Genomic DNA, 19,294 nt, shown 5'->3' with positions numbered 1-19,294 from the left:
TTATTGAGCTTCTTAATTTAGCCACTTTAGTGACTGTGTAGTGGTAGAAGCACCCGTGTTTAAGTGACTTTTTTTTTACACGTGTATAGATTTGGATGATAATTGCAAATTAATAATAGCAAACACTTGCATAGTACTTAATATACACCAGATGCTGTTCCTATACTTTATAAAGATATATCCAATAATACCTTTGAGGTAGGGACTATTATTATCTTTATTTTACAGATGATGAGAAAAATGAAGCACAGAGAGGTTAAGTAACTTACAGGAAGTCACACAGCTAGGAAGCAGCAGATGCAGGATATGAAACTAGACAGTTTGGCTCCAGGGCTCAGGGGTTCTGACTCATAAGCTCTTCTGCCTCTTGCAGTTGTTAATTAAAATCTTTTTCCTTTCTCTAATGTTTCACTGAGATGCTGGCAAATATTTCTGGTCAATACCACTATATTAATAAAGAAATGCTGTACTTTTTAATGTAAAGCACTTTTTTAAAAAATGAGTTTCCTTCTACTTTTATCCAACTTACTCTGAACTTAGACATTTTCCTTTTACCAGTACATCTCCAGTTCTTGTTCCATTCTTTCCACAAAAGTTTCTTATTTTGAGCACATTTTTTGTTGGATAACTCTTCTCTAAGTCGTGATCTTCAAGTCCTGAGCAGATCTTATATCAGAGTGCTTTTTGCAGTAAGTAACAAACAAACAAAAAGTAAAAATAACTTTAATGATATGAATCGATTATCTCACTATCTAAAGGGAGGGTAGTTCCAAGGTTGGTGAGGTCCACAGATTAGTACTGCCATCAAATTTCCAGTTTCCTTCTATTTTTCCACTCAGCATGCTCTCCTGAAACTAACATTCCCTCATGGTTACAATATAGCTGCCACTCTTCCAGGCATCACATCCCTACTCCAAAAGAAGGATCATCTCTTTCTTCTATGTCTCTTTTTAAGAGTAAGAGAGTTTTTCAAGAAATGCATCAGGGCTTCCCTGGTGGCACAGTGGTTAAGAATCCACCTGTCAATGCAGGCGCCACGGGTTCAAGCCCTGGTCCAGGAAGATCCCACATGCCTCAGAGCAACTAAGCCCCTGTGCCACAACTACTGAAGCCCACGCACCTAGAGCCCATGCTCCACAACAAGAGAAGCCACCGCAATGAGAAACCCGTGCACAGCAACGAAGAGTAGCTCCCGCTCACTGCAACTAGAGAAAGCCCGCGTGCAGCAACGAAGACCCAATGCAGCCAAAAATAAATTTAAAAAAAAAAGAAATGCATCAGCAAAGTGCACGCCATTGGCCAGAGCTAGGTCATATGTTTACCCTAAACCAATCACTGGCAAGAGGAATAAGGCCACATGATTAACTTTGACCACAGCTTCACAACCAATGTGTGGATATAACAGGCAATAGAGTATCCTGAACTATTGGTCCTCTCAGCCCTCAAGGCAGCCTAAGATCCTGCAAATGGTCACCTCAAGCTCTGAGCGGCCTCATATACATTTACCCTGTGTACCATACAGGTATTAGCATCTCGTGTGTATGCTACAACATGAAAAATGTTGGGAAGCACTGGCTTAGAGACCTACCAGGATATTCCTAAGTCACATGGGAGGTGATATTGATCCCTGAGCCAAATAAGGCCTCTCAGGATGGAAGAAGGAAAAAAATGGCTCCTGGAAGCAGGCTTAGAAAATGAACAGGAAACAAGAGAACCCACCCATAAGGGAGCAGACACAGCTGACACCATGTCATACAACGACTATCTTGTCTGTGTCCCGCCCCCACTGCTGCTTTGATGGTTCTTACTTGCAAACGTTCCCTCCTCTAGCTTCAAAACTCAGAGTGCAGGAGCACAGAGGTATCACAAGCCTGGTTGAGACCTCAAGCCTGCCCCCTAGATGAACAGGGGCAGACAGGAAGATCTGGCTCCCTTGGTGGCCATGGTAGGAAGTCTGCACGGGGACCTGCCTTTTTGTCATCTGCCTGGTGGGCACCGCCAGAAGGGAGTCGGGGAGCTAACAGAACGCCAATGGTGAGTGCTGGCCAGCTAACACATGACAAAAGCCCTCTTTGAGGGGTTTCCTGTAGCAATTCCAATTTAACTCTGAGTTAGGCTGGCCCTGGTGAAAGTCTATACACAAACAAATCTGCAGGTCAACCCATCCTCACCCTCAAGGTGCAATCTCTCAAATAACCATGACATTAACAGGACTTGCAGTTTCAATCATCTCCCAAGTAATCAGTTCTGGTGCCTCCCGAAATAAGACAAATGACAGTTTCATAGTCGCTTGTGGCTATGAAATCTCACTGAAACAATTCAACTCTGGCTAAATTATACTTAACTTAATAAATATGGATTTAGTGGGCCAAATAAGCTTGAAGTCCTTGGGCATTCAAAAGAGAAAAGGTGAAAAAGAGAAAATAAATGGCGCATCGTTCTGTTCTCCTGCCCTAAGATTTATCCCTTGTTTAAAAAAATAATAAAGCCTTGGTGATCACTTTCAAGCTTATTTAATGAGGTTGAGAATGTTTACAGATGAGATAAAACAAGATCTTTTGAAATCTACTAAATAGTACTTGGGGACACCGTAGTTTGAAACCAAACAGTGTAACGAATGCAAAAAGAAATAACTATTCCGAGCTATTTGTAAATCTTAAGACTTTACTACATGGCAGAGAGACTATACGAAAATCTATCTTTATAATACTTGGATTTCAACCAGCAATGCTCTACATAAACTTACTTTAACTATACAAGGAAATTCCATATCACTGTGAGAGGACAAACATTTTCTAAGACACTAAAATTTGCTCTAAAGCATGCAAACTAATTTATACTGTGATGAAATGCAAAATATGCTTTCCCTGATGCTCTCAGGCCAAGTACAATTCCAGTGTTCCAAGCATCAGGGCCCTTAAGAAGGTTATGAAAAGCAGACAGCTCCACTAATTAAGGAGATAAAATGAAAACAGATATAAAGTATAAATTTTTTGCTAGCACCATGGTATAAATCAAAAATTGTTGGCCACGGTATGGAAAAGAAGGATTCTTGTTCACTCAATGGCATCAGAAATTGGTACAACTTTTTGGAAATCCAAATTCCTTCCAAATGAGCTATGTATCTTACAGAAATTCTCCCACAAACGTTTTGCATATAAGGATGTTCATGGTAACATTTGTCTTAGTAAAATTTTGGAAACAACCTAAATGTCTATTAATAGGGGATTACCGAAATTAATTGAGATACATTCATACCATTGAATACACAGCAGTTATGGAAAACAGAGACAGAACACCATCTAAGATGTGTAAGTAAATACATTTCAAACTAGCATGTATAGAATGATCTCACCTCTGTAAAAATTTATATTAATGTAATATGTAAGTCACTATATGTTTAGAAAGTATTCGGTGAATATATACCATTGATAAAAGACTCACTTTTAAGCCATGCATTTCTATAACAATTAAATTTATGGACTTATGTTATTTTAATGATAAAAAAACTCTATGGTTCTCCAAGGAACACAAATATTGCTTTTTATTTAATAGTGATCACATCAATAATAACTATTGGTCATTATTAAACAGACACACTAGATAAATACGTGGAGAGACACTGCCACATGCCGGGTGCTGTGACACAAGGTTACATTGGACAGATCCCTGTTCTCCAGAAATACTCTACACAACAGCCTGGATCAAATGTTTCTGTTTTAAATAAATTTATTTATTTATTTATTTTTGGCTGTGTTGGGTCTTCGTCGCCGCACGCCGGCTTTCTCTTGTTGCGGCGAGTGAGGGCTTCTCTTCACTGCAGTGTGTGGGCTTCTTATGGTGGTGGCTTCTCTTGTTGCGGAGTACGGGCTCTAGGCATGCGGGCTTCAGTAGTTGTGGCACGCAAGCTCAGTAGTTGTGGTGCACGGGCTTAGCTGCTCCGCGGCCATGTGGGAACTTCCTGGACCAGGGCTTGAACCTGTGTCCCCGGCATTGGCAGGCAGATTCTTAACCACTGCGCCACCAGGGAAGCCCCAGATCAAATGTTTTGAATAGGAAGTTTTACAAAATTATAAAAGTTACATATATCCTTGCCATAAACGATTTAAATTCAGAATTATTAAAGTAAAAGAAGTAGAAACCTTTCTCTTCGTCCACTTACATATCCCAGGGGTAAACATTATTAATGGCTTGGTACATGTATTTCCAACCCTGTTCTCCCATGTACAGGAACATATACACACACTTCTTGCATTTATTTGTGTCTTTTTTTTTTTTCCCTATTTATTGATTGATTGATTGATTGATTGATTGATTGATTGGCTGTGTTGGGTCTTCGTTTCTGTGCCAGGGCTTTCTCTAGTTGTGGCAAGCGGGGGTCACTCTTCATCGCGGCGCGCGAGCCTCTCAGTATCGCGGCCTCTCTTGTTGCGGAGCACAGGCTCCAGACGCGCAGGCTCAGTAATTGTGGCTCACGGGCCCAGTTGCTCCGCGGCATGTGGGATCTTCCCAGACCAGGGCTTGAACCCGTGTCCCCTGCATTGGCAGGCGGATTCTCAACCACTGCGCCACCAGGGAAGCCCCTATTTGTGTCTTTTTGTCTCTAGACATACACACACATACACACATACACATCCTGTATACTGTTCTGTCTTTTGTGTTTATTTTTACCCCAAAATAGGTCAATGACAATTCTGGGGGGCTGTGATGTATAGGTCTACTTCACTTTTCCTACTGATGTCATAGAATCCCATGCTTCGGAGGGACTATCATTTAATTAATCATTCTCTTATTCATGTCTTCACTGGCTTGCTATTTCAAATTATGCTGCTGTGAAAATCCTTACACATATACCACCATGTCCTTAAGATGACTTCCTGAAATGGAAATGTTTGGTCAAAGAGGGCACATATCTTACATTTTGATTGGATACAACTAAACTGTCCGACGGAAAGGCTGTAACAATTTACCAGGTTATAATTTAATTCTTCTGCTTCAAAATGTCCATCTCTTCTCTTATCCTTATTTTAGATAACTTCCTGTAGACGAGAGAGGAAGTGAGCTTCCCATTTCTAAGATTTTTCCTTTTCTTTTTCGGCCTATTTTAGTAACCAGGGCCTTTTCCTTAAACTACAGTGTATTGAGTTCTTGTCATGTCCCAGACCCCATTCTGAGCAGTCACAGGGCATCGTTTCACTTAAACCTGGCAGCAGTATGATGAAATATTATGTTCCCATTTCACAGCTGAGAAAACGAGGCGCAAAGGAATGAGGCATCATGCTCTGGGTCATACAACCAGTGAGGGATGAGGCACAGGATTAGAGCTCATATCCATCTGGCTCCGACATCCTTAGCTCCCAAAGATTATGTGCAAATCACTCAAAAGGAAATAGATAAAGCTGTTCATCTCATTACAAGTTCTATTAAAACAGACCGATGGCATTAATATTTGTAAATAATGAATGAAGCTTGGGCTGAGGAAGGCAGCTGTTTCCCAGGCTGCTCCCTCCATCTTTTTCCTCACAGGTCCCTCAATTCCTTAACCAGCCGCCTCGTCCTCCTTTTTGGACGTAGTTGCTGGGGAAGGGGAGGGGGCAAGAGCTCCATTTTGAGTAATTTGCTCTACTGCCGTCTACTTAACACCCAGTACCCTCCAGTGTGACAGCCCATGCCATGGCCCCATTTCACAGACCAGTGAGCTGAGCCGAGCCAGGAGGTGACCAGGAGCTTCTACACATGACCAGTTCTCTGGTTTTCTATTTTCTTCTTTTTTAAACTAAGGGTAACAGATGAAGTTGTTGACCAAGCTTTCATTTGCTGAACTTCATCAAAATTGATAGCAATTTCCTGAAGAATACAATCTACTACAGAACCTAACATATTATTGGTACTGGCTAATTACTTCAGGGTCGTAATATAACTTTAGAAGTGATGTTGAAGATTGGGGAAAAAAAGCGATGTTTGGTAAATATGTTGGCTAATGGTTTTATTTTCTGGAAAAACTTCAGATACAGTGATATACATATATACACATACATATATATACACACATGCCACATATATGTATGTGTATTTATACATTCGCATATATACATATATAAGCACACACATATATATGTCTATATGTAATTTATTTATACATTTAAATGTGACCTATTTAGCTCAGAGAAAATACACCAAAAAAAGAGGGAGAAAAAAAGAAAAGGATATAATTAAATTTGATGTACTTAAAACACACAATATACAGCATAAAGGTGTGGCAAACTTTTGCTATATTTGTAACCTAATGTAACGCTTGAGCCTGAAAAAGAAATTAAACTGATGCAACTTGGTGGTGAATAAACGGCACTGTTCAGACTCTGGCACTGATATATCAAAAAAAATTTTTTTTGAAACTCAGAGTTGGCTTCTGAAGTTTATTAAAGGAAAAACACATTCACTAAAAAAAATCTCATTTCCAGAAAGAATTTGAGAGCAAAAATCTTATGAGCTCGGCTGGAACTATATCTGGCATCAATACCTAGAAAGATTAATATATAAAAATCTTAAGGAAGGAAAAAACCGCAAAATCTAAATACTGTGAGCGGATGCTTAGGATTCTTCATATTCTGAACCAAACTGTTTCAAACTTAAACATTAATTTCATTGAAAAACTGGTATTGGACTATTTATTGAAAGTAAATGTACTTTGTCTTCAGGAAATATTTGAAAAATGCCTCGTATTCCTTTTTGTTCTAGAAGATTATGATTCTGTCATCATTTGAGGTTGATAATTAGACACAATAACCAGCTCTTGTAACTCAAAGGGTCAAACTCCCTTTATATTGTCTGCGCTTGCAGAATTTTAAAAAGCCTGGACACAGCCAAAGACTTAGGGAAAGCAAGCTTTTAATTAAACACTAATGAAGACCAGAAAGAAAAAAAAAATTTTCCCCCAAGAATCCAGGCAAATCCAAAGGGTCCTTCCATCCTTAGCTCCAGGGGATGGGAATGACCTGAGACAGGGTCAGAATGAAAATCGACGTCCACAGAGTGCCACGAAGAGAAAGCCAGAGGTCTGAAACGTCTGTCAGCATCAGTCAGGCCAAAGAGGGCACCTTCCAGAGCTTAACCACAGGGCTGGGCACAGGAAACAGTGATCACTTGACAGTAAGAGCTAACAAGAACTACAGAAACTGCCAACTTCCCCACCCTGGGCTGGGCATGGGCAGGGACCTGCAGCTGGCTGTACACAGAAGCTGGGGTCCCTGACTGAGCCCGTTTTACAGGAACTGGAGGAAATAATCTGTTCTGGTCTCTGCAATGCTACTTCCTTAATGAAATGGCTGTCAGAGAACACAGACCAATGTATTCTCAATCAGCTTACACTGGCTTGTGGCTATTTTCCCTAATGAAAAAGAATAAACACATACACACAAATACATTTCAACACACATGGCTTTGTCCTGGATGTTTCCAAAACTTCATATACTGTAAACATTCTCTTTGGACAGAGTCTCCTTCCTGCTGCTTCCTCCTCCTCCAAATTCTTCGTGTCTTCCTACAGCATATGTGGCCACCACTCCAGCCCAGGTCTCCCATCGTCCCTCAGCTGGTCACGAGAAACAGCCTAACTGCTCTTACCCCTTCCTCACCACTCCCTTCACAGTGGCTACAGCGAGCATCTTAAAATGTAAAGCAGATCCCTTTGTTCATTTGGTCAAGAACTATTTCCGAAGGAGTATTAGGTTCCGGCACTGAGGATACCACAGTGAACAGAGCAAAGTTTCTGCATGCCTTCAGCTAACCCTCTGGTCGGGGAAACACAATAAGGACATAAGCAAATAAATTCCTAACGTCAGGTGGTGATGGGGTTACAGAGAAGAATAAAGCAGGATAAGAGAGCAGTCAGGGGTGGCCTCTCTGTTTGGATGGTATCTGAAGAAAGACCTGCAGGGAGTGAGGGGGGGAAGCAGGCCACAGGAACCTCTGGGTGACAAGGTTATAGGCAGAGAAAACGCCAAGGGCAAAGGCTCTCAGGTTGGAATGTGCTTGGCGGGGTTGAAGGAACAGCAAAGAGGTCAGCGTTGCTGGAGGAGACTTAAGAGAGAAAAAGAATGTTGGAAGTTGAGACCAGAGGTTGAGGCAGCTCACAGACACAAGAACAGATTGGTGGTTGCCAGGGCGGGGTTGGGGGGTGGGTGAAATGGGTGAAGGGGATCAAAAGGTACAAACTTCCTGTTATAAAATAAATTAAGTCACGGGGATGTAATTTACCACATGGCAACTATAGTTAATAATACTGTATTGTATATTTGAAAGTTGCTAAGAGAGTAGATCTTAAAAGCTCTCATCATAAGAAAAGAATATTTGTAACTACGTGAGGTTATGGATGTTAACTAGATGTGTTGTGATCATTTCACAATGTATACAAATATCGAATCATTATGCTGTACATTTGAAACCAATACAATGTTACATGTTAATTGCACCACAGTAAACACATAAATAAATACAGTGAATATAATACTAATACTATTAATAATAGAAAGACCAGAAGTTGAGCATGTTTGCTGCGGGTAGGTGGTGGAGGAACCCAGAGAAGGGGATGCCAATTACACAGGGTCTTGTAGGTTCGGTGAGACTGGCTTTTTCTGAGTTGGGAAGTCATTAGAGGGTTCTGAACGGGACAATGACACGATCTGACTTACTTTTAACAAAATCACTCTGGAGGCTGGGTTGGGAATAGACTATAGAGGGAAAATGGCACTCGTTATTCAGTCTCAATGAGTTTATTAATACCTGCTCTGGCTACAGGTTTCGGTAGAGGCAGAGATTAGAGACTGGGAAAGTCCTAGGAAGGACTCCATGAAGGCAAATGTAGAAAAGGAAGAGGCTGAATGGTTCGCAAACTAAGCCCATTCCATGCAACGGCTGAGGGAATGGAATTTGGATTTACACAGATCTGAGCTCCCCATCTTTACCCTCAGCTAAGTGACTTGACAGCGTTAAACAATTTCCACATCTGCCAAATGGGTTTCATAGTACCTATTTCATGTCGTTGTTAGGAGAACTAAATGAAATGGTAAATATGAAATGCTTAGGGAATAGGGAATTCAGTGGTTAGGATGCAGCGCTTTCACTGCTAAGGGGCCAGGTTCAATCCCTGGTCGGGGAACTAAGATCCCGCAAGCCGGGCAGCACGGCCGAAAAGAATGCTTAGCACTATGTCTGACAACATAGAAAATGTTCATTAAGTAGAAATGACACTTCTTAACTGCTGACTGTGAGCCAGGCACCCTAGTGAGACCTTTATTACATGACCTTGTGTTGTTCTCTCAACAACCCTGAGAGGCAGGCACTATTACCATCCCCATCACATATGCGAGAAAAGGAGGCACGAAGAGATCATGTAACTTGCCCACGTCACACAACTAGTAAATGTGGGTGTTTGGGCTTAATTACTGGTCACAGTTTGCACTTATCACAACTAGCATGACAACTTTAGGCTTAGGATCAACTTTGTGAAGGTATCCAAATGTTTACCTTTTCTCAATCCGTGTTATTTCTAACTTTTACACCAAACTTAAAATGTAGATCTTATTTTATCTTTCGTATAAGAAACAAGCTGAGAGCAATTAAGTAGCGTGGCTCAAGGTCACACAGCTGGTAAGTGATGAAGCCTTGATTTGTAACCCAGGTCCAACTGACTAAAGCCCATTCTATTTCCCTATTTTGTCAAGGCTCTTTTCTCTCTTAGCTAATAAGCATCTAACCAAAGTTTAATGAGACTGACTAATTCCTGTAAAAATATTTGCTGGCTACATTACCCAAGGGTAGCATGATGCCTATAATAACAGGGTCTCCTTAGCAGTTGCAAATTTAAGAGTCATATCAGAAGAGAGCTTATACAGATGAGAAAGACAGCAGTCAGTGGGGACCCAGGGCCTTTATGCATGAGAATCTAGGGCTCTTACAGAGTGGGGCTCAGGGTAGAGAGGGAGAAAGTTTAATGGCTTCCTGTTGGAGACACAGAAATAAAACAACTAAACAGTTGTGAGAATCTTTGCTTTCATAGAATAAACCAAAAAGACAACAGCATTAGGATGCCAGAGTCTCCTGATAAAACGCTGTGCCATGAAACCATGTGAGTACAATGTCTCTGTGCAGTGGTCAGTGGGCCCCTTTCCTGCTTGCTACATTAGACTATAGTTCTTAATCCAGAGGGGAGGGGAGGAAGGAGGAGCCAAGGCTTCTGCAGATTTTAGAAGCTCCAAAGGTTATGCATATGCATAAGTGGGAGAGCACTGCACATATGAAGATAATTATTCATGAGGGATTCATCCATCCATCCAACCATCAATCCACCCATTAATCTATCCATCCAACCATCTGCCCATCTGTCCATCCATCCACCCCTTTGTCCATCCACCCATCCACCCATCCATCCACACATATATCTAACACCGTTTTCAGTGCTTTTAAATATTAATGCACTTGATTTTTATAACAATCCCAGAAGCATAACTCTTTAAGGGAGTTCCATAATTAACTGTATTTTATAGCAGAAAAAAGTTAATGAGAAAAATCTCAGAGAACTCACATGGTTAACAAACTGTGAGTTAGGATTTGAATTCAGGAACTTTTATAGACTTCATTTTTAAGCACTCAGCTATGTTTTCACCCAATGTTGATTGAGCAAATAAGTGAATAAATGAGATACTATCTTTATGTATCTCTTTAATAAATAAAGCAGCAAGTCAGTGGCAAGAGGCTAAGCCCTGGAGTCAGCTAGAGCTCTGTTCAAATTCCAGCATCATGTTTTATTAGCTAATAAGTATATAAAACCAATAAAGTGGGATTTATGATATCATTTTGAAGAGTTATTATAAGGACAGAGATAAGGCACAACATCTAATAAAGCTAAAAACCTAGCAAGTCTCCCTTCTAGTATATACCCTAGAGCAGGGGCCCTCAACCCCCGGGACTGCTACGAGTCTGTGGCCTGTTCGGAACCGGGCCGCACAGCAGGAGGTGAGCGGCAGGTGAGTGACTGAAGCTTCATCTGTATTTACAGCCGCTCCCCATCGCTTGCGTTACCACCTGAGCTCTGCCTCCCGTCAGATCAGCGGCAGCATTAGATTCTCATAGGAGCACGAACCCTACTGTGAACTGCGCATGCCAGGGATCTAGGTTGCGTGCTCCTTATGAGAATCTAATGCCTGATGATCTGAGGTGGAGCTGAGGCTGTGATGCAAGTGCTGGGGAGCAGCTGCAAATACAGATTATCATTAGCAGAGAGGTTTGACTGTACAGAGACCATAATAAATCAACTGCTTGCAGACTCATATCAAAACCCTATCAGTGAGTGGTGTGTGAAAACAAGCTCAGGGCTCCCACTGATTCTGCATTATGGTGAGTTGTATAATTATTTCATTATATATTACAACGTAATAATAATAGAAATAAAGTGCACAATAAATGTAATGCGCTTGAATCATCCTGAAACCATCCCCCCCACCCCGGTTTGTGCAAAAATTGTCTTCCGTGAAACCGGTCCGTGGTGCCAAAAAGGTTGGGGACCGCTGGCCTAGAGAAGCTCTTGCTCACAAGCACAAAGAGACAAATACAAAAATTTCAGTGTAGTATTTTGGGACACTGAAAATTTGTAAGCAACCTAAATGCCCATCAATAAGAGATTGGTATGTTTAATGCAACGGAATATAAGGGTTAAAATGAATTTAGAGATAAATCCCAAAAGCCTATTGAGAGAAAAATAAGGTAGCAGAATGACACATCCTTAAATAAATTTTACAGACACAAAAATAATGTATATTGTTTATAGATACAAACACATGTGGCAAAATGATGAAAATATGCCTGGGAATGAAAAACATGAATTTCAGAATAGGACTATTTTTAGGGAGAAAGGAGAGGTATAAAGGTGGTTTCAACTGATTCTGTGAAATTTTATTATATTACAAAAAAAGTATCTGGAGCAAACACGGCAGAATGTTGAGATGCCTTAAAACTGAGTGGTGGGTGCATGGGTTTTTACCTATATTATCCTTTATATTTTTGTATGTTGAAATCTTCCCCAAATGATATCTTTCTTAAAAAAAGATAATACATGTAACGTGCCAAGCACAAGGCACAGCACATAGCAGTTACTTAATAATTAGCAGCTATTAGTCAAGTCAAGACACTAAGACTATATAAAAGCCCTAGTTAAGGAGAAAATAGTTATTTAAGCAATGAGCTTTGCCCAAACACAAAATTCAAGAAACTAAAAACGATCAGGACATTAGGGGAAAATGGTACTATTTAATTTACCATATTTACCAGCCTCTTTCATGGGAAAGTTTATTTCAAGGATGCCAGAATTTATATCTTTTCCGTATGTACATATACACACACGTATGTAATTACTTATGGATGTTAATTTCAATTTTTTTATCCCATTTGATCATTCACACTTTTCCGTAACAACCAAATTGGACATCACAAATACAACATTCAGAATAGACATAAGTAGGGGACGAACAGGAAGTTATTTCATGCTGCAGCTCCACCAAGAAAAGATAGAAGGAGAAAAACAGACACCAACTTGACAAGGCAGGAGTGTCTATTCTTAACTTAGTGTTTTTCAAGCTGTACAACAAAGGTTCAAAAATGCTTTTTTTGAGATCCTGAGACTGATCTTGTTGATCTTAAATCATACAGTCTTTTAGAAATTTATTTATGCCAAGTGATGGACTCAAACATTAAGATAGTTTTCTTTCTCATTTTGGGGTATCTGAGCATCCCAATTTCCTGCCATAAAATCCTAGCCTTTCGTTACCTGAAAGTGTAGAAGATGAATTTCCTCAGTGATAAGTGGACTCGTATGTCATTTACCAACCAAGTCTTTGCTTCTTTCTGTATGTGTTGCTACCATTAACTGACTCTATGGTTGCCCAATTCCTTCAACAGAATGTAGGGTCCAGCTGGGAGACCGCCCTGATTGTCAGGCCATGTTTTAAAGCTAGATCCTACATCCTTCACACCAATGCAGTCCTTACTCTACTTCCTTCCCGCTGGCCCTGCTGCAGTCCAGGCTTTGATGTGAATACCTGTTGGGCAGACATTTGTAGAAGATGCTGTGTGACGAGCTGCCCAGACTTATTCCATCAGCTGCCTGGAGTTTTTTGAGCTCTTAGCCCCTCTGGGAACTGCTGTTCCTTAAAGAGAGCTGCCTACTTCAAGGTCACACCGCTTATACAAGGGCAGCCCATCTCTAATGATGGCCTGATGAAGGCTGGGGGGAAATGCAGCCCTCTTGTTCCAACTGGGGACAACTCTCAGTTTCGGGGCTACCTGTGAGGTCAGCTGAGGTCTTTGTTGAGCCTAAACTGTAACCCGATTTCTCCCTCTGCTCAGTCCTCCCTCTTTCTAGTCCCTTCTACAGTGCTGACCCTCAGAGCACCCTCCAGTAAACTTCCTGCTTGTTAATCTCTGTTTCAGAGTCTGCTTCCTAAGGAACCAAATCTGCACCAGTATTCATGCTGTTCCATGGAAGGACTGCTTTTCCTGGCTCCCGTGGTTGAGTGAGTGACGTGACCAGCTCTGACCAATCTCTTGAGACAAGTGACATGAGCTACTTAGAGGCCAAGCATTGCATTGCCAGTGCAAAGCCCTGAAAGGCGCTTCACTCTCTATCATGGCAACTGGCAATGTTCCAGAACATTCTGTGAGCCTGAGTGACAGTGATGAGCAGAGCTTCCAGCCAACCTGTGAATGGACAGGTAGTGTAAACCAAAAATAAACCTTTATTTCTTTAACCCGTTAGGATCCTGGGGCTGTTTGCTGCCACAGTAAAACCTATCCTATCCTGAGTAATACACCGACATCACTGCAGGCCTCCTAACTTCCTCCCCTTTCCTGCCTCCACTATGCCACCCTCTTCCAAATCTATCAGCCTCACCACTGCCAGGGACAGTTCTAACTTAACCTGTCCCCCACCCCCAAAGCTCTGAAGAAAAACATCAAATCCTAATCTTAATATAAAAGATCATTCAAGTTGAATGTTATTCTCAATCAAAATCTGCCTGTCTGTCTATGACTTTGACTCTGTCTCTTTCTTTCCTCATCAGCCTTAAAAAACTCTTTATAACCCCCGCCCCCAGAGCCTTGTTTCCTCATGCCTGAAATGCCCGTCTGCCTTTCTTAGTCTATCTAACTCTTACTTGTCCTTCCGACTTCAGCCTGAGAATCACCTCCTGTAGGAAGCTTCCTTGGTTCCCGTGCCCTCCCCTTTTGCTTCACTCCTGTCTGACGGAAACTCCCTCCACTGTGCACCTAGAGGACCCAGGTAAAGCCCTTGCACAGAGGTTCATTTTCTTAACTGTCTCCCCTACTTGACAACAGATTCCTTGAGGGCAGGAAATAATCTATTTGACTTTGTGTTGCTAACACCTTGGCACAGCAACTGGGACATGGTAAGCACCTGATAATTATTTTATGTATGAATAAATGGACAAATGAATGAATCGATCTATAACTCCAATCATGTTTTACAACGCAGGACCTAGTAAAGGCAAACTGAACACTGATCCTGAATATTTGTTTATTAATTTCCTAGTGACTGGGTTTTTTAAGAGAAAATTCTTCCATATTCCTTCAAGTTCTATTTTTCCATGACTGAATTCTAAACTTTCCTTCTTCTAGCATTCTCTGCCCAATATATTGTTTTTGTCTAGTCTGGAGATTGGCAGACTTTCTCCGTAAAGAGCCTGATAGTAAATATTTTCGGCTGTGTGGCCAATACAGTCTTTGTATCAACTATTCAACTCTAATTAGTTGAGTGACAACTACTCAATTCTACCATTATAGTTTGAAAGCAGCCATGGACAATGTGTAAATGAATGAGCAGGGCTGCGTGCCAATAAAACTTTATTTACAAAACCAGGAGGCAGGCCAGTTTTCTGCTGTGCATTGTATTGGGTTGGCCAAAAAACCCAAACAAACTTTTTGGCCAACCCAATTACTTGTCAGCCCCCCTTCTAGTCTGTATAATTCAGGAGGCAGTGGAGAGTGGAGGGCGGGGGCAAGCAAAGGATATAGGGTTTGAAATGTACACAGGTCACTGAAGGCTCAATGAAGGATTGCCATTTGGAGGACTTGGTCTTTCATAACCAATGCAGTGGGATGAAAAGTTCAGGTGTTACCAATTTATGAATCATCAGAGTCTTGGAATATAAAGAGATTATCTCCGTAGAGACCCTACTACAAGCTCCTGTGACCTCCTAGATTTTTTGTATGGGCCTTACAAAAATTGTGGGTTTACTGTGTGGAACACAAGCTCAGATACCCAAGGTCCATCCTACATCCACTGCTGTGGGAGACTCCACAGTCTCTCTTATCGAACATCTTTGCGTGTAAAGATGGGAATTCAGTTTCCACAGAACTAGTCTCACTTGTAAAAACAACAGTAAAACCCTAAGCTACCCTTTATCGAGTATCTTCTATGGGTCTGGTGTTAAGTCCTTTGCATTTCCAAGAGCTAACATTTACTGAGTACTCGCTTGTGCCACGCAGAGCACTCAGTATTATACACATGATCTCATGAATTTTTTACACTACCCAGAATGTCAGGACTACAGTTCTCCCCTCTTACCCAGGAGGAAATGAGGTTCAGAGAGAAAAAGCAATTCGCTCAAGGTCAGATTTGCTCCAGTTTGAGCGCACAGCCTCTGCTGTGATCTGCCCTGCGTGCCACCCCTCACTGCCAGCTACCTGTGCAGTGCAGCTGACCTAGCCTCTTATGGTCCCTTAAGTACCCGAGATTCTGTTCAAGTTGCCCCTACTGGGGGCGATGACTCCATTCAGGGTTTGCAAGAAATTCTACCTTTGAGACGCTGGAGATGAAGGGAAAACTTAATCCCAAGTAACAAACTGAGGGCTTCATTCGAACGTGTCACACTTGATAAAAAGCAAAGGGTGTTGATCCTTTTTCAACAACATTCTCCCATCATTTTCCACCTCAATTGTTTGTTAAATCTATTTAATTGTGATATCGCAACCCATCCGGGCAAGATAAAAGCAGGAGAGATATATCAGCTTTTAATATTCAGCCCTAAGTGGAAGGTGAATGTCCCATGTCTGCTACTTCAACCAAATTCAAACCTTCACTCATCAAGTAAGTCTTTGTTAAAAGGCAGCCTCAGTGCAGCCTCAGTCTGCTTTTTATTTAGTCACATGACTACAGAAATGCCTTATAGCTAGTATCTTAATTATTCATGGTTTCTGGCAAATTAAGTCTCTTGCCTCTCCAATATCTAGAAATGGAGGAAGTGTTCAATTCCAAAGAAATTATGTCTTCCTGGCTGTGCCGGCAATAATGTGGTTGTCAAGTTCCTTATGAATAGGCAGAGATCTTATTTCACCTACAGTATATGAATAAACAAAACACCCCTGGGGACTGTCAGGTATTTCGTGTAATGGATATCTCCCGCCCCACCCTTTCTCTCTAGAGTGATTGAATCCTGGGTTTTTTTTTTACAAACAAGACTATTCAGACTAGAAGCAAGAAATTGACACCTTTTTATCATCAAGATGATAAAAAATTGGGTTCAATAAAATATGTAACCCTGTGGTGTTTCCAATTCATATGCCAGAAACTTGAGCAGTATAATGGAACATTCCTCTCTATGTTTTAGAATTCATAATTATGGGATAGCAATACTGGTATTCTAATGATGGGCCCCCTAACCCCATAACTCAAATAGTTGACTGTTGCAAAATACTTACAAATGTATTAGTGCATCAATCTTTGTACTTATCTTGAAAAATAATCATTTTATTTAAAGAGCGCTAGAATCTCATCATTTGAGATTCTAATAATGCAGATACAGTGGACACTGCATCCCTCCCCCCATTGCCTGGCAGCCATGTGGTCTGGGCGGGGCCAACCTCACTCCCGGCTTCAGAAATGGGTCTGCTTTCCCACTGGCCTAAGCCAATCAATGTAATTCAGGGTTTCTCAACCTTTGTGTTCGTTATCACTCCCTTAAGGAGCCTCTGAAGATATTTTTTTGTTTGCTAGCCGCCTCACTCCCCCCAGAATTCTAAGGCCGTAAGTACACTGTGTATCTGTTTATGTACTGTATGTATACCTGTGCTTTGTACATAAAGACTAAGATGTTTTTTTTTGCCCCCCTCCCATCCTTACGAAATGATGTTTGCCTGTTGGGGGCCATATCATTCCCTTTGGGAATGCATGAATTACAACCCCATTCCCTGTGCCAATCAGTGCATGGCATTGGCGGTGGGCACAGACCCTAAACTGACCCGTCAGAGGGCAAACTGGGGAATTTTTTTTGATAGTTGGTGGCTTTGAGAAATTCTCTTTCTTTCTATATGGGTTGATACGTGGGTCTAAGCCCCAGAACTGCTTTAGCTATCTGCCATCATGAGGAAAGAAACCAGCTGAAGATAAAGCCAATATATGAACAAGACAGGGTTGAAAGAATCATGGAGGACAACCATAGTGCCCTGATCCTACTGCTAGATTTTTCAGTTGCATCCAAAGTCCCTACTTTTTATTCTGTAGGTTACTTTGAGTTCATTTTCCTATTACAATAAAAATACCCCAGCTGATAGAGCAGATAACATTTACTGAATGTTTCCTAAGCTCTCGGTACCGTCAATTAATTTTAATATCAACCTCTGTGGTTAGTACTATTGTATTTCTCATTTTATAAACAATGAAACTGAAGCACAGTAAAATTAAGTAACTTATCCATGATCATACATAGGCAGAGGTAGGATTTATCCTATCCCATGTCTATTTAACCTGGAGTATAAGGTATTAACCACTTTATTTTACTGTCATTCTATTCTATACAATTTACATTAGTACTTTCTTGTTGAAGTTTGAAAGGCATTAAAGGAAACGGTATTTCTTTGCTAACAACTATGTTGTACAATTTAAAAATCTAAGAGTTCTCTCAAGTTTTAAAATATTTTCAAGTTTTCTCCAAAGTCACAAACTTTGGAGATCATTTTCTGCTTAAGACTCAATACTCATAAAATGGCCATGGTTATTTTAGATGTTCCTTCTTATCATTATGAGAGGGTACTGGCTCAGTAACTATCCATTTTACGGAAGAGAAAACCTGTAGTTCAGTAGGTTAGTCCTTCAAGTCGCTGTTCTGCTTAAAAATAATTATTGATCAACCTTGTAAAGAACTCGTGGGGTCTCAGGTTTCTGGAAGCGTCATTTTTGAATTGGTCACTAACAGTAGAAGAGGTAAGCCGTAAGTCCCCTGAGCCTTTGGGGAGAGGCATGAAGGCTGAATGGTTGGCCACAGTACTTGTGCTCTCCTTTTGAAAGTTTCTCAAAGGTTAAAAAGTGAAAACAAAAGTATATCAGGGTCACTTCTCCTACAGACCAAACTGAACAATGATTTCCCAAAAGAGAAACAGGCTGAGAGGCAGACACACCTCTGGCTCCAAAAAGCTAGGTGATCTGTGTAATGTGGCCAGATGGGCTATATCCACAGCTCCATAATCCTCTCAAACCACCACATGCTGCCCCGGTTCCCAACCTGGCTTTTGGATTCTTTCAAAACGCAAGACATCTCAGACATGTTATCCAAAGCAGGAGTCGGGAAAGCACAAAGTATAATGTTCCTCACATTTTAACAAGGATGATACGGATGTCAGGGATGACAAGGGGACGCTGATTCTTTAGATGCCCACAGTTTAACCGCAGGTGCCGGTCTTTTAATTTTGCCTGATTGATGGAAGACAATGGCTTATCAACACCAGAAGCTTGATCACATATGGGACTCAATACAATGAGATAAGAATCATAGGCATATGGAGAATGTGGTCAGAGTAGGGAGAATCCAAGAACTGCAACAAAGCTAATTCTACATCACAGGAAAGAAAACGTGACACTACATTCTATAGTAAACACCAGGTGTAATCTTCCTAAATGCAATGTAGATTATTTTTTAAAACTGAAAAATATTAACAGCCAAAGCACAGGACTTTTAAATCCACAAACGACTGTTTAAAAAAAATGAAGGGAAGCTGTAGCCCCAGAGAGACTGAGCAAAGTTGCTGCATTTTTTGCCTGCAGGATGGGACCTAGCAGAGAAATAAAGAGACTGTGTTATACGACAGGGAGTAAATCCAAACGTAAGCATTCCAACGCTCAGCCAGGCCACCCCTCCCTTCCCCAGCCTGTCATCCTCCTGCAAAGTGTTCACAATTTGCTGTCCTTCCTTCCAAAAGCCAGTAGACACAATCAGCTTTTCCTGGCTCTGCC

General features: G+C 41.1%; 1 protein-coding gene across 8 annotated transcripts in view; it reads right to left on the bottom strand.

Annotated features, from left to right (window-relative positions):
- The window catches only part of FRMD4B (FERM domain containing 4B), a 339,770-nt gene that overhangs the window by 165,369 nt on the left and 155,107 nt on the right, over positions 1–19,294 (bottom strand). The gene's annotated exons all lie outside the window — the stretch shown is intronic.

This window comes from Eschrichtius robustus, chromosome 12 (assembly GCF_028021215.1).
Source record: "Eschrichtius robustus isolate mEscRob2 chromosome 12, mEscRob2.pri, whole genome shotgun sequence".
Taxonomy (NCBI): Eukaryota; Metazoa; Chordata; class Mammalia; order Artiodactyla; family Eschrichtiidae; genus Eschrichtius; species Eschrichtius robustus.
Note: the sequence above shows the minus strand (reverse complement) of the source record. Positions and strands in the feature narration are given on the sequence as shown.